At 42.6% G+C, this 13864-nt stretch overlaps 1 protein-coding gene across 7 annotated transcripts in view; it reads right to left on the reverse strand.

The window, feature by feature from the left end:
- Positions 1–13864, reverse strand: part of TIAM1 (TIAM Rac1 associated GEF 1) — a 400889-nt gene that overhangs the window by 173995 nt on the left and 213030 nt on the right. The window contains exon 1 of one of the 7 annotated variants that reach the window (XM_033418180.2): positions 5026–5249. The exons of the other annotated variants lie outside the window; for them this stretch is intronic. The gene's annotated coding sequence lies outside the window, so the exon portion shown is untranslated. Of the gene's footprint in view, positions 1–5025; positions 5250–13864 lie in introns of those variants that run through there. 7 annotated transcript variants of the gene reach the window in all.

The raw sequence follows: 13864 nt of genomic DNA on the forward strand, positions 1-13864 counted from the left end.
CGCAACAGTGAGAGGCCCGCGTACCGCAGAAAAAAAAAAAAAAGTTTACTAACAAAGGGGAAAAGAATAACTTCCTAGCAGGGAAGGCTGGCAGATGCCATCTTAACCAAGAGACTACGGTGAGTGACTATCATCCGAAATGGGGTGGGTCCACGTTGGGAGTTCCCAGGGAAGACACAGTGGGAAGGACACACCATCACCATTTAGTGTGTCTGCCAATGGTGTGGAATGTGGATCTGATCTCGAGAAAGCCTCAAGCAAAGCCAAACTGACGGACGTGCAACAAAATAACTGGCCTGGGCTCTTCAACAGAGTCAAAGTCATGAGCACCAAGATGGGGGAGCTGTTCCCGACTGAAGGCATCTGAAGACACATGACAACTCAAGGCATCACATGCTGCTAACTGGAAACACCTGTTACTTGAAATGGTGCTGGGGACAAATGACAAGAGTGGAAGAGGGTGTGATGTGGAGCTGACGGTAATGTATCAGCTCATTTCATGATTTTGAGCCCTGTAGGGTGGTTGTGTAGTAGAGTGCCCTTGCTTATAGGAAAAAAAACACTCATGCCTGGGGGTAATAGCAATGTACTCCCAAATGACTGAGAGAAAACAACATTCTTTATACGATAGTGCCAACTTTTCCCAAAGTTTGTGACAATCTCAAATTAAAAACAAAATTTGAAGTCTGATTGTTTGTTTATTCTAAGTTACATACACAGGGACAGAACAGTTATGGATCATTTGTACAAGGAGACATAATTTAGCAAGTGATTTGCTACATTACATATGAGGAGGAATGAAAGGATGTATAAAATTCGCTAGTTTCATCTTAGGAAAAAATCAAACAAAATCCCTTTAGCCACACGTGTTCATGTGCCCTTCTGTCCTCACCAGAATATCTGAACCCTCAGTCAGCAGGTTGGTGTAAACTCAGGGCCCTGCTCTGTCTTTTCATGCCAAGCCACTCCTACAACTGTTGTTATCACTCCAAGTGCATGTTAAGCGCATGGTACACTCAGGAACACCTCCCGCCAGCCAGAACACTGCCAGGAACTAAGGAACCAGACCAAAATAACTGCCGAGTGTTCTGCTTTCAAAGTCCAATTGCCACAGACTCGGAAAACAACGGTACTAGTCCCAGATCCTCCCAGACAGCTCTGCGATGCAACCACACTGAGCCTCGGTTTTGTCATCTGGAAAATGGGAAGCTGGCATGATAATCTCTCATGCTGATCAATTCCACCAGCATTGAACAAAGGCCTCCCCAGCCCTGGCCCTGTCCTCGAGGAGCTCCAGTCTAGCAGAGACGGGGGCTTGCAGATAGATGGAATGTGTAATGATCTCATTTCTGAGCACAGATTTGCTTCTGTTCAGGAAAGAGACAGCATGAGAAGAGGGGCAAGTTACAGGAAGATGTTGAGTCTCCACTGAATTTTGAGCATAGAAATAAGGGGCTCCCCCAAGTAGAATAAAGGGCTGGGGAGGAAAATTCACCCATGGGAGTTTAGCTACTTCAGGCAGTCAGCACTACACAATGGGTTGCTCTGGCGCCCCCTAGCCGTGTGACCTTGGGTAAGTTATGTAACCTCTGCATTTCCTTTCTCCGTTTGTAAAAGGGAGAGAATAACATTACCCAGCCCGTCCTTGATATGGTTAAACGCTTTAATGTATTCCACACGCACCTATATAGGTAACATTTAATCTATACTTAATTATTAAATTATAAATATGTGATATGTAATAGTATATATTAATAACACAATATTTAACTATTTTAAATATTTGAGAATTTGATCTACATTCAATATAGTCTAAATGCCTTGGTCTCTGGGAAGGTTTCATGCTTCAATATATTCTACAAAAGACCCTGGCACATAGTAAATACTCAATTAACATTCATTGATATTTATTACAATGATATGGTTTATGAGGATTATAACTTGGTGTGGCTCAGAAAGAGGGTGCAGTGTGTGTGTGATGAGCGTGGGGTGGCTGCAATTTGTGCAACCAGCCAGGACCAGACTAGCCAGCTGCCAAAGGCTGTAGACCACGAGATGAGGAGTGTGAACTTGACTCTGTCAGTAGCGGGAGTCTCTCTGTTGTAAGTCCTCATTTAGAACCTATTGATTCTTGATTTAACACACTGAGTTATCTGGTGTGACAGCCAACAGTAAACCAAAGGCAGAGAGTTCAAGGGACCAGTGGCTGATGGGAAGGAGGAAGAAGGGACAGAATACCACACCAGATGTGACAGGAGGAAATGAAGCAACATGAGAAGAACAGTGCAATTAGCTTCATGGCCTCAGCCTTTCTGGGCCTTCCAACCTCAATAACTTCTACTTGACCAAATCTCAGCTGGACAGAAAAAAAAAAGAAAGAAAGAAAAAACTGACTACAGATTAAATTATGCTCCACATACTCTGTTGAAGATGACTGAGAAAGTATGAAATGTTTTAAATGCTTCCAAAATTATTATTAAAGATGAAAAGCTTTGGAATTTATAGGGGAAAACATGTCTTAGGTGGAAAAAAATCACACGGCTGGAATTCCACACTCCTGGATAGGAAAGTCTGGCTGGGATCCTCCTGAAAGTCAAGAGAGCTGCTGCTCAAACGAGGAAACTCGATGACGTGGCCTTCTAACCCTGAAACTCAGGGCAAGGTGAGGTACAAAGACAGACATCAGGGAATAATCTCTGAAGTTAGCACAGATCCACAGAGGAACCATCTGAAAAACCCAAATCTGATTATAACTAGAATGCATCATGCATGACCAGACGTTAATTTTGGATCTTTACACAGGTTATAAATACATCATCAGGCAAAAAAGCAAAGTCCCCAGTGCAGCACTTAAAGAAAAAAAAAATTCCCTTCTTCCCCATTCGCGGGAAGCTCATGAACACCTAAGGTAAAAATAAATCCGGAATTCAGATCAAATAACGAGCTACCAAGTCAATCCCCTGTCAAGGTCTTCCTAATAGACACACCTCACCTTCAGAAACGCTTAAGATTAAGTTTATAACATGAAATTGTGATGTTAAATTTATTCCTTTTTCACCTGGGAAGTGAGGAAATGTAGCTTCCCAGCCCAGACAAAAAACCTATGCGGAGGCCACGTGCCTGTGTCACGGCCAATGGAATACAAACTCATATAATGTTGGCCACTTCCAGAATCTAGCCCTGACACCTCCCCTGAGACCCTCCGGGGGGTGCCTCTTCTCTTCCCTACACATCAAATGCAGAGAAGCCAGAAGCCAAGCAGGTGGAGCAGCCTTGGGTCCCTGGATGACCTTGTGAAGAAAGAGAACCTGCAATAGATTGACGAGGGCCATCATAAACCTCCGAGTATACGAAGCCACTGAAATCTGGGGTTGTATGTTAAAGGGGTCAGCCTATCTAGACAAAAAACTGCCTTGGGTTAAAGAACTTCGGTGAGAATCTTCTGGGTGGTCACAAAGCTACCAGCTCCAAAAAAATCCTTCGAAATTTACCATCATGGAAGTGAACTTAATTTCACAGACTTACAACTGAGACATACTGGATTCCTGAAAACCCAGCCTTACTAGCTACCTTTCAGAAGTAGAAGTTAACCACTCCCACGTGGAAACTCCCAGCGACTGTGTTCTCTCCTAACAATTTACTGACACCAAAAAGGCAAAGCCAACTAAGATGATCTCATGATCACAGCCAGCAACCCTAAAGGAAGGGCTACCCAGCAACGTGGGATGTGAGCAGGAAGGAGGACGAAATTCATTGAAAGAAAACCTATTCAAGGCAGTACGGCAAAATGTTTACTTCTATAGCACAGTGTAATCTGTATTTTTAGACACTGACGTGTAGCTCGGTGACTGGCACAGCAGGATCCCTATGACAAAGGACCGCATCTCAACCTTTCTTTAGAGAAAGGAGAGTCGACATGTCTTCACAAGTCAGCAACACCTGCATCGGCTTGGCAGGACTCACAATATGTAAATCATGAACCGTCTTACGCTGGTGCTGGAACCAAGGAGGAAAACCTGCATTCCCTTGCCCAGTGTCTTCACTGTCACGAAATGTTTTCTGACACTGCTTTGTTGGTGCACAGAGAGGAACAGGGTCAAAAATTGCTCACTCTGGGGAATTAATATCCTCCAAAGCGAGACAGGAGGCCCTGAATTGAGCTGCCAGTTTTCTAAAAAGGGGAAGGACCCCACCTAGGGAACAGCTGATATTACTAAGAAAGTGTTTTCTCTTTAATGACACCACCCAGTGAAAGACAGAAGCTTTAAACATGGAAGTGAAATCACTCCAAAAATGTCCACCAAGGTTCCCGGTAACTTGGGACACAGATTTTGGCCCAAACAGCCATGGGAGGTGGTTTATCATTATGTTTGAGTCAACTTAGTAATTTCTTAAAAGACTCATCCTCCCACACCTGGGTCTATGGATCAATTTCAGAACAGGTCCATTTCCTCCGTGTTGGAGTGTAGCAGTGCACAAAGGGCAGTTCTTGGACTGGGGAGACAGGGGCGGGGGGTGGGGGCGGTGGATGGGACACCCTATTTTTGACTCAGCAGTCTAATTATCTCTGTCTACCTCTTCACAGGGAAAGAGAGGATTGAACAGTGACTGAGAAATTAGCCTCAAGGGCCAGGAAGACTATGGGGTGAGTCTCTCAACATCACTAAACTTCAATTTCTCATCTGTAAATGGTAAGAAGTCAGTTCTAGTGATTGTTCCTAGTAACACTGTACCACCACCATCCTACCCCCAAGTGACCAATGACAATTAAATGTAATAATATGCAAAAGCACATACTTGACTTGGAACGTAAAAGATGGATCAATAAAAGTTATCATTAGCACCTATCACTCAGCATGTAATGTCAGAGCCCTTGCAAACAGTAGGAAAACAGAAATAAAGTGATTTCAGGGGTTCTAAGAAGACTCCCCTCGTTCACAAAATACATTCCCTACCCAGCTGAATAATAACGCCAAAATCCACTGTTAGATGTTGATTTTTAATTATTTCTCGAGAAACACATACCTTTCAGAGAAGTAAACTTGCGCCTTATCAGTATGAACCATTCACTGAATCCACAGATAATAGGAGGCCCCTTTTACAGACAACAAACTGAAGCTCAGAGAGGTCAATGATGTTGCCCAAATTCTTAGAAGTAGCTGAGTGGAAATTCCAACGTTGGTCCATTGGACGATAGATAGGTGGCCTTTTCCTATAGAATTCTGCCAGATACTAGTAACTGCATTCCTTCCGAGGGGAAAGTTTTTATAGCTAGAGAGAGTGAAAGGAAGAAAAGAGAATATGAAAACATTATGTAGATGGAAGGAATGAACAGGGCAGGGCATGGAACAGAAAGGAGTGTCAGGAAGCATTTTAATGAAGGTAGGGCTGCCCCACAAGAGAGAGCTCAGCAACCTTCTCAAACTCACATCACACACAACCTTTAAATTATAGCAGCTACTGGAGCAAAAAATAATATTTACATGCATAGAGTACATCCTATATATTATAAGCTACAACGAGCTTTAACTTAAATCTTCTGGCAATACACTGAGTGGTAGAGAAGCAAGATTTTCATGCATAAATTATCTCTTCTAAGAATTTGACGACTTCCCTGGTGGTGCAGTGGTTAAGAATCCGCCTGCCAATGCAGGGGACACGGGTTTGATCCCTGGTCCGGGAAGATTCCACATGTCACGGAGTAACTAAGCCCGTGCGCCACAACTACTGAGCCTGTGCTCTAGAGCCTACGAGCCATAACTACTGAGCCTGTGTGCCACGACTACTGAAGCCCGCGTGCCTAGAGCCTGTGCTCCGCAACAAGAGAAGCCACCGCAATGAGAAGCCCGCACACGGCAAGAAAGAGTAGCCCCTGCTCGCCACATCTAGAGAAAGCCCGTGCACAACGAAGACCCAACACAGCCAAAAAGAAATAATAAATAAATAAATTTATAAGAATTTGAATACATTGATTTGGGGGAAATATTTGCTTTGAGTATTGTTGATAACTCTGGAAATTCAATAAACTCCTTTCCTTAAAGATTGACACAGTACCTACAAAAAGTACTTCTGAGGGGGAAAAACACCAGGAAAGTCACTTAACTCTGAGAATATTTTTTTTTACCACATTTACTTTAATAACAGATCCTGGCACTTGAGTTTTAATGATATTCTGAGTCTTTGTGGAGACTCCCATATGGGTTCCAAAAATCAACATTTGCAACATTTGTAACATTTGTAAGTGAACAGAATGTTGGTTCACAATCCAAAGAGAGGAAAGAGAGACTGTTCTTTTAATGTCATTTATGACGTGCGGGGGCAAAATAATTTATACCAAAAAAATGAGGAGTTAAATAGAGTACATTTTTAAAAAATTGATAGGCAGATGCTTTTAAAACAAGAACATCACCAGAGTGCTCATCTCCTTGGTAAATGCAGCCCAAATGGATGGATTCTGAGAAGTTCTAAAGGAAGTATAAAATGAGATTCCCCGGGCTTCCCTGGTGGCGCAGTGGTTAAGAATCCGCCTGCCAATGCAAGGCACATGGGTTCGAGCCCTGGTCCGGGAAGGTTCCACATGTCGCTGAGCAACTAAGCCTGTGCGCCACAACTACTGAGCCTGCGAACCACAACTACTGAAGCCTGCACGCCTAGAGCCCACGCTCGGCAACAAGAGAAGTCACTGCAATGAGAAGCCCGCGCGCAGCAACAAGGACCCAATGCAGCCAAAAATAAATAAATAAATAAATTTATTTTTAAAAAATGCAATTCCCTTACAGTATACAAACAATTCAACCACTACTAGGAATACTGATTAATGCTTATTGAGGATTTATGCTATGCATTCTACATGTGTAAACTCATAATCTTCCCAATAATCCTGGGAGAAGGAAATTATCAGGATCATTTTACAGATGAGGAAACTGAGTCTAGGAACATTAAGTCTCGTATCTAAAAGTGCTTAAGTGGTGGCCTGGCGGGGATCACACTGATTTTTACTTAGCTGGAGAGGAGGAAAAAAAGACTGAATATAAAGAAAAATCAGGAGAGCCTTCAAGAGTAGGATTTAAGCTTATTTTCACAACTGTGGATAAGTGATGACTTGGGATAGACTGTCAAGACATTAAAATGTTAGTGGAACCAGTGGACTCTTGGACCTTTTTTATAAGGAAGAAAAAAGGGCCAACACAGTCAAAACAGATCATGAAAAGAAAGCATGAATTTCTTTAAATTGCTCCCACTGCCCTAAATATATATAGAAAAACAAGCAGAGCAGACATCAGGCTTCTCAAACTGGGGCCCATATTTTTCATCTCAACTCAATATATAGATGTATAGCCTGGTTTCTTTACTATTATGTTCCATTACCTTGTTTTGGTAATGTTGGCCCCAAACCACTAACATTATTTAATAAACCCCAAAAGGGTCTCAACCCTCAGTTAAAAATCACTGCCCAGATGGAAATTACAAGTCTCCACATGAAGCTATTTGTATTTCTTTTAAACATTCATGCTTTTAAAGGGCAGGGGTCACATAACCTTGCTCACTTTAGCAATTCTGCATAGGTCTTGGGAGTTGACGCTAAAACAAAGGTTCTCAGAATAGGATCCCTGGAGAACTTTCAAAGGCCTTTGAACCTTCTGGAATTGGAGACAAAATTATGTGCATAGGCATACCTGCATTTGTAAAAAGAGCACTTCCATGGCTTTTACCAGCTTTTCAAATGAGTGGAACCCACAGAAGTTTTGTGTATGAATGTATTTATCTCATGAGGGTCACCAAACCTGGCAACCAAACTACATAAAGCTTCCCCTATATATAAATAAAATTAACATGCCAGGAGAGCAGGTCATTCCAGCCAAGGTGGCCATGAAATTATGTCACAAAAGAAAGAGTAGCAATAGAGCAGAACATATACAGCATTCATTCATTTATTCTACAAACTGAGTGCCTACCAAGGAAGATTGACCATATTAAGATTCTGGGTGTTAAATTAGGAGAGGGGGTTAAACTAGAGGGTCCCTGATGCCTTTGTGGTGTCCTAGCGCTACGACACTAGGATTCTGGAATCTGCAGAACGGAAGACTGTCACCTACCTACATTTTCTGTCCAACAGAGAACTGACAGAATGTTAAGCTAATTACTTTCAAAATCATTGCTTCATCACTGCTTATTCCTAATTAAACAGCCGAAATATTTCAAGAAAAGGTTTGCACTGATTTAGACAATCGTGAAGTGCAGCCACTCTCGGATGAAAAGGGGTGTCCGCATTTCACAAAGGGGAGCATTTTATGGGGAGTAAACACCTGAATGTCTATTAAGACAAAAACGTGGGACTTCCCTGGTGGCTCAGTGGTTAAGAATCCACCTGCCAATACAGGGGACATGGGTTTGAGCCCTGGTCTGGGAAGATCCCACATGCCACGGAGCAAGTAAGCCCGTGCGCCACTAGTGAGCCTGAGCTCTAGAGCCTGTGAGCCACAACTACTGAGCCTGTGAGCCACAACTACTGAGCCTGCGTGCCACAACTACTGAAGCCCGTGCGCCTAGAGCCCGTGCTCTGCAACGAGAAGCCACCGCAATAAGAAGCCCGTGCACCGCAACGAAGAGTAGCCCCCCTCACCGCAACTAGAGAAAGCCTGCGTGCAGCAACGAAGACCCCATGCAGCCAAAAATAAATAAATTTATTTAAAAAAACACACACATAAACGTGGCCTTCTCCTCACCCTATGGTTGGGGCAGAATCAGCCCTCTCACTGAAAATGAATCAAGACTCTAAGTGGTTCACTTTTATCAGATCAAAGGTGATAAAATAATTGTTTTGGAACTATGATAGCATTCATCCTGATGGAACATGTGTACCATGTCCCCAGGCCTGAGGTTTCCTTCCCTGGGGAAGATCCATGTACAGCAAAGCACAGAAAACTCCCTGGCTTCACTGACTGCTTGGACTGCTAGCGGGGATGGGTGGGCAGGGTCACTCACCTAGTTTGGGAAAATGACCCCCACATGCCTAGCTCAAGCCTCTCTCTTCCCTCTCTCTTTGGGGTCTCCCAGGCCCACGGAGAACCCAAGGTCTGACCCACTCTGGATCATGTGGCAGGTGAGTTTAGAAGGTAATTTTAGTAGGGGGGCCACCTACTATTGTCCAGGGCTAGGTCTGCATAGGTGGGCAAGTCCATCTAACTCTTCCAGGTAAGGATTTCAAGAATCTTACTGTTGCCCTACTTCTAAGCCACAACCTCCAATCCCACATCTATCAATAACGAAGCTGACTTTTTGGTCTCCACCTGCTGACTCCTCTGTTTTTCCCAGTTGGTTCAGAACTTGGGCAGGGAGGAGAGCTTCTCAAATCCCACTGGCTCGATCCTCTCCACATTCTGGATTTCAAGTGGGTTGACAGCACTTGAAAGACTGTGCTTGAACAACCCATAGAATGGGAAAAAAATATCTGTAAATCATGTACCTAATAAGGGACAACCCAAATGTCCATCCATGGATGGATGGATAAACAAAATGTGGTATATCCATATATTGACATATTATTCATCAATAAAAAGGAATGAAAGTAGGCTACATACTACAACATGGGCAAACATTATGCTCAATGAGAGAAGCCAGTTACAAAAGACCACATATTATATGATTCCATTTGTATAAAAAAAATATCCAGGATAGGCAAATCCATAAAAAAAAAAATAGAGTAAATTAATGATTTCTTAGAGCTAGACGGGAGTAAGGGTGGGGAGAACAGGGAGTGACAATTGATGGGTACATGGGTTTTGGGGGGATGGGGGTAATTTAAACACTCTAAAAATTGATTGTGGTGATTATTGCACAGTTCTGTGAATATATTAAAAATCAATGAATTAAAAAGAAAAAAAAAAGACTGTGCTTGATTCGGCTGTTACTTTGTAATTTTAGGACAGACTACCTGTGCCAACTTAATCAGACAACTATATTACATATACCCATCCTTAAGCAGCTCCCACCCAGCAGAGAAACTAAAACAAGTAACTACTGACCCAGCTCAAGAGAGGATTTCAGAAAAAAGGTATCTTTCTTTTTTTTTTTAAAAAAAAAAAATTATTTATTTATTTATTTTTGGCTGTGTTGGGTCTTCGTTTCTGTGCGAGGGCTTTCTCTAGTTGTGGCGAGCGGGAGCCACTCTTCATCACAGTGCGCGGGCCTCTCACTGTCGTGGCCTCTCTTGTTGCGGAGCACAGGCTCCAGACGCGCAGGCTCAGTAGTTGTGGCTCACGGGCCTAGTTGCTCCGCGGCACGTGGGATCTTCCCAGACCAGGGCTCGAACCCGTGCCCCCTGCATTGGCAGGCAGATTCTCAACCACTGCGCCACCAGGGAAGCCCAAAAGGTATCTTTCTTTAGGTGAATGCCCAGTCACAGAACTAATGGCAGGGCTGCAGGGTGGAGTTAACAACACTTTGGGCAGTTACAGCTCCCAGATCTTTGCAGAGAGGGTATTTCATTCTATAATTCAAAGTGAATTTCCAGAATAAGAAGTATCCAAGTGTGAATATTCTGATACACCCCCTAAGGCTTTAAGTTCAGGATAAATTATCAATGGTTAATAGGTGGTCAAGAGACTCAACTCTGCAGAATAACTACCTAAGAACTCAAAACAAATGTTCTAAGTAGATTTTTCTATTCCCAACTCTGATTAGCAAGACCTGCCAATTTCATCACGGTACAACCAAGAAAATCTAATACTTGGGAAATAAATCTTTGGGGCTCTGAGACTAGAAGAAGAAAGTTCTGTAGATAAATCTTCTTGACATTATTTTATCATTATCTTGACAATGTTATTAGACAGAAGAAATCTGATTCAGCCTGGATTCTCCTTCAAAACGTTCCCTTTGTGTCTTGACATGACAAGCTGGCCTCCGTGGTAGAAACAAACTTTTTGTGTCTCTAGGGCTTCAGTTTCATTGTATTGTGTAGGTGGGGTTTTTTCTGGAGCTCTAATTTCTGCTGCTCTACATGCTAAATGCCCAGATGGCAACATAAGTAAATCATCTTTAGGAAAGATGAATTGATAAACAATAATAATAATGCACATTCAAAATTAGCTCAATTGGTATACAAGTATCTGTTTGAGTCCCTGTTTTCAATTCTCTGGGGCACATACCTAGGAGTGGAATCACTGAGTCATACGGTAATTTTATGCTTAACAATTTGAAGAACCATCAAAATCTTTTCCACAGTAGCTGCACCATTTTGCATTCTCAACAGCAATGTACAAGGGTTCCGATTTCTCCATGTGTTCACTAACACTTGATATTTTCCTTTTTTTTATTATAGCTATTCCAGTGGGTGGGCAGTGATCTCATTGTGGTTTTGATATGCATTTCCCTAATGACTAACGATGCTGAGCATATTTTCATGTGCTTATTGGTCATACGTATATCTTCTTTGGAGAAATGTCTATTTGTCCATTTTTAAAATTGGGTTGTTTTTCTGTTGTTGTTCTCATTGAGTTCTATGACGAATGTTCATAGCTACACTATTCACAATAGCCAAAAGGTGGAAACATAAATGTCCACTGGCAGATGAACGGATAAACAAAATGTAGTATGTATATGTAATGAGATACTCTTCAGTCAACGAAAAGAAATACAATTTCTGATATATGCTAGGACAGGAATGAAGCTTGAAAGCATTATGCTAAGTAAAATAGGTCGACCAGTCACAAAAGAACCAGTATTCCACTTATGTGAAGAATCGCCTATCTGGAATACGCAAATTTGTAGAGACAGAATGTAAAACAGAAGTTGGAGGTGGGGATGTTATTGCTTAATGGGTACAGAGTTTCTGTTTGGGATGAGGAAAAGCTCTGGAAAAAGATAGTGGTAAAGGTTGCACAACGTCATGAATATACTTAAGTTGGCTGAATTGTTCATTTAAAGATGTTTAAAATGGTAAACCTTTTGTTATATATATTTTACCACAAAAAAATCAGCTCAATTTTGTTCACTGTATGCTTCCAAATATAATTTGTCAAAAAAAAAATATTCACAACATAAAAGAAGGGCAAAGATGGTTGAGTCAGGGGGCCCTGAGGCAGCTGTGAAGAGGAAACAGCATTCAGGTTAGGTGGTATCAAGCTCACGACACTTCCAGCTCTACGCTGATTCATGTGCTAGGGTGGGAGAATCCTTCAACCTCTCAAAGCCTCCTTAGTTACAGGATCAAAAAGGGGGTGGGGGGCTGGGGATTAACCTCAGATGGTTACTGTAGGGATACAGGAAGTCACCTGCCTGTAAAGCCCAACACAGGGACAGACCTAAGGGGACACTCAGTACGTTTAGTCGGCCTTCACCTCCCCCCTTCCTAAGACCGCAGTCTTCTCCACATGATTTGAGCCCAATCTAGACACTGCCCCCTCCATGCTCTTCTGCGTTTTTTGAAATATTTCATGACAGAATTTTAAAAGCAAGTAAAAATTGCTCCTTATATAACATATTGATGTAACCAAATTGATGGAATTAAGTGTAAGAAAACATTAACCCTCCCTGACATCTTTCAAAATCCAACTCAGGGAGAAGGAAGAAGTCTAGAAGGAAATATGCTACATGTCAATAGTGGGTACCTCTGGAGGCAGGCCAAGGGGTAGTTTTGATTCTTCTCTTTTTGCTTGTCTCTATATTCCGACTTTTCTGTAATGAAGGTGCATGATCATTTTAAAATATTATTTACAAAAGAGAAAGAAGAGGCTAGCTTGGAGTTCAACTTCTCTCAAATCTTCCTTGCCTCCTCTTCCCCTCCCCGACCAGAGTCCATCACTCACACTCACGTATTCCATCTGCCTCATCACGATGTAGAGGACAGTTCTAGCTCACATTTACTGAAGGTGTGCCAGTGCTGGGCACTCCTCTAAGTTCTGACACATGCTAATCCATTGACTATTTGCAACAACTTGATGAGGTGGGTACCACTGTTCCCCATCTTATGGGGGAAGGAACAGAAGCCCCAGGAGGACTGTAATTTGCCCACAGTCACTCTAGTGATCTGTGACAGAGCTGGTCCCCCACCCAGGCAGTATAGCTCCTGAATCCGCATTCTTAGCCTCAACACCCTGCCCTCTCCTAGATGTACTTCTATTGCTGTCACTGCCTTTCTCTTTGTCACTATGCAGTGACATTCCTGTCACCTCTGCCACACTGAGACAGGAGCTGCCCCCGACGGATCTCCACCTGCAATATCCATCCCATAATAGGTTCTCTAGTCCAGCTACTGAACTGGTCACTACTCAATTGTATGTCCCAAACCAAATGAATTTTTTAAATTACTTGTATAGAACACGTACGCCTCTATTTCTATTTCCATGACAGTGGTAAGCAGTCACTGATAATTAGAGCCAAGTGTGGCTCATTGATCCTCCCACATAGCTCAGGCATGAGCCCCTCAGCCAGGAAGCAGTTAGCCAAATGTTTCTTCAGGAAACGGGTTCGCTGGTGAAGTTCATGGGAAATTACTAGGTGCACTTCTGACCTTCACAGCCAAAGTTAAGAAACACAGACTAGTCATACAGAAGCCATGAAAAGTAGTGCTATAGACACATCAGGAGAGGAAACAGAAAACAGGGGCCGGATAATCATGTCAATCACAATCATTTCACGATGTCCACCTACTGCAGTTAATGGAGCTCCACAGGCAGGAAATGGAGAGAACTGGCTTAGAACTGGTTAAATCCAGCAAAGGTTTAATAGGAGAAAAAAATAGAAATCTTTTAAAAGCCCCAGTATCACTCATTTGACTCCAGCCTAAGAGCAGAGAAATAATGACAACAACAATAAAGTTGACAGTTTGGGGGAGGGGACCAACCATAACTCAGACACTGGAGAA

The sequence above is a fragment of the Orcinus orca genome, chromosome 5 (assembly GCF_937001465.1).
Source record: "Orcinus orca chromosome 5, mOrcOrc1.1, whole genome shotgun sequence".
In the NCBI taxonomy this organism is placed as follows: domain Eukaryota; kingdom Metazoa; phylum Chordata; class Mammalia; order Artiodactyla; family Delphinidae; genus Orcinus; species Orcinus orca.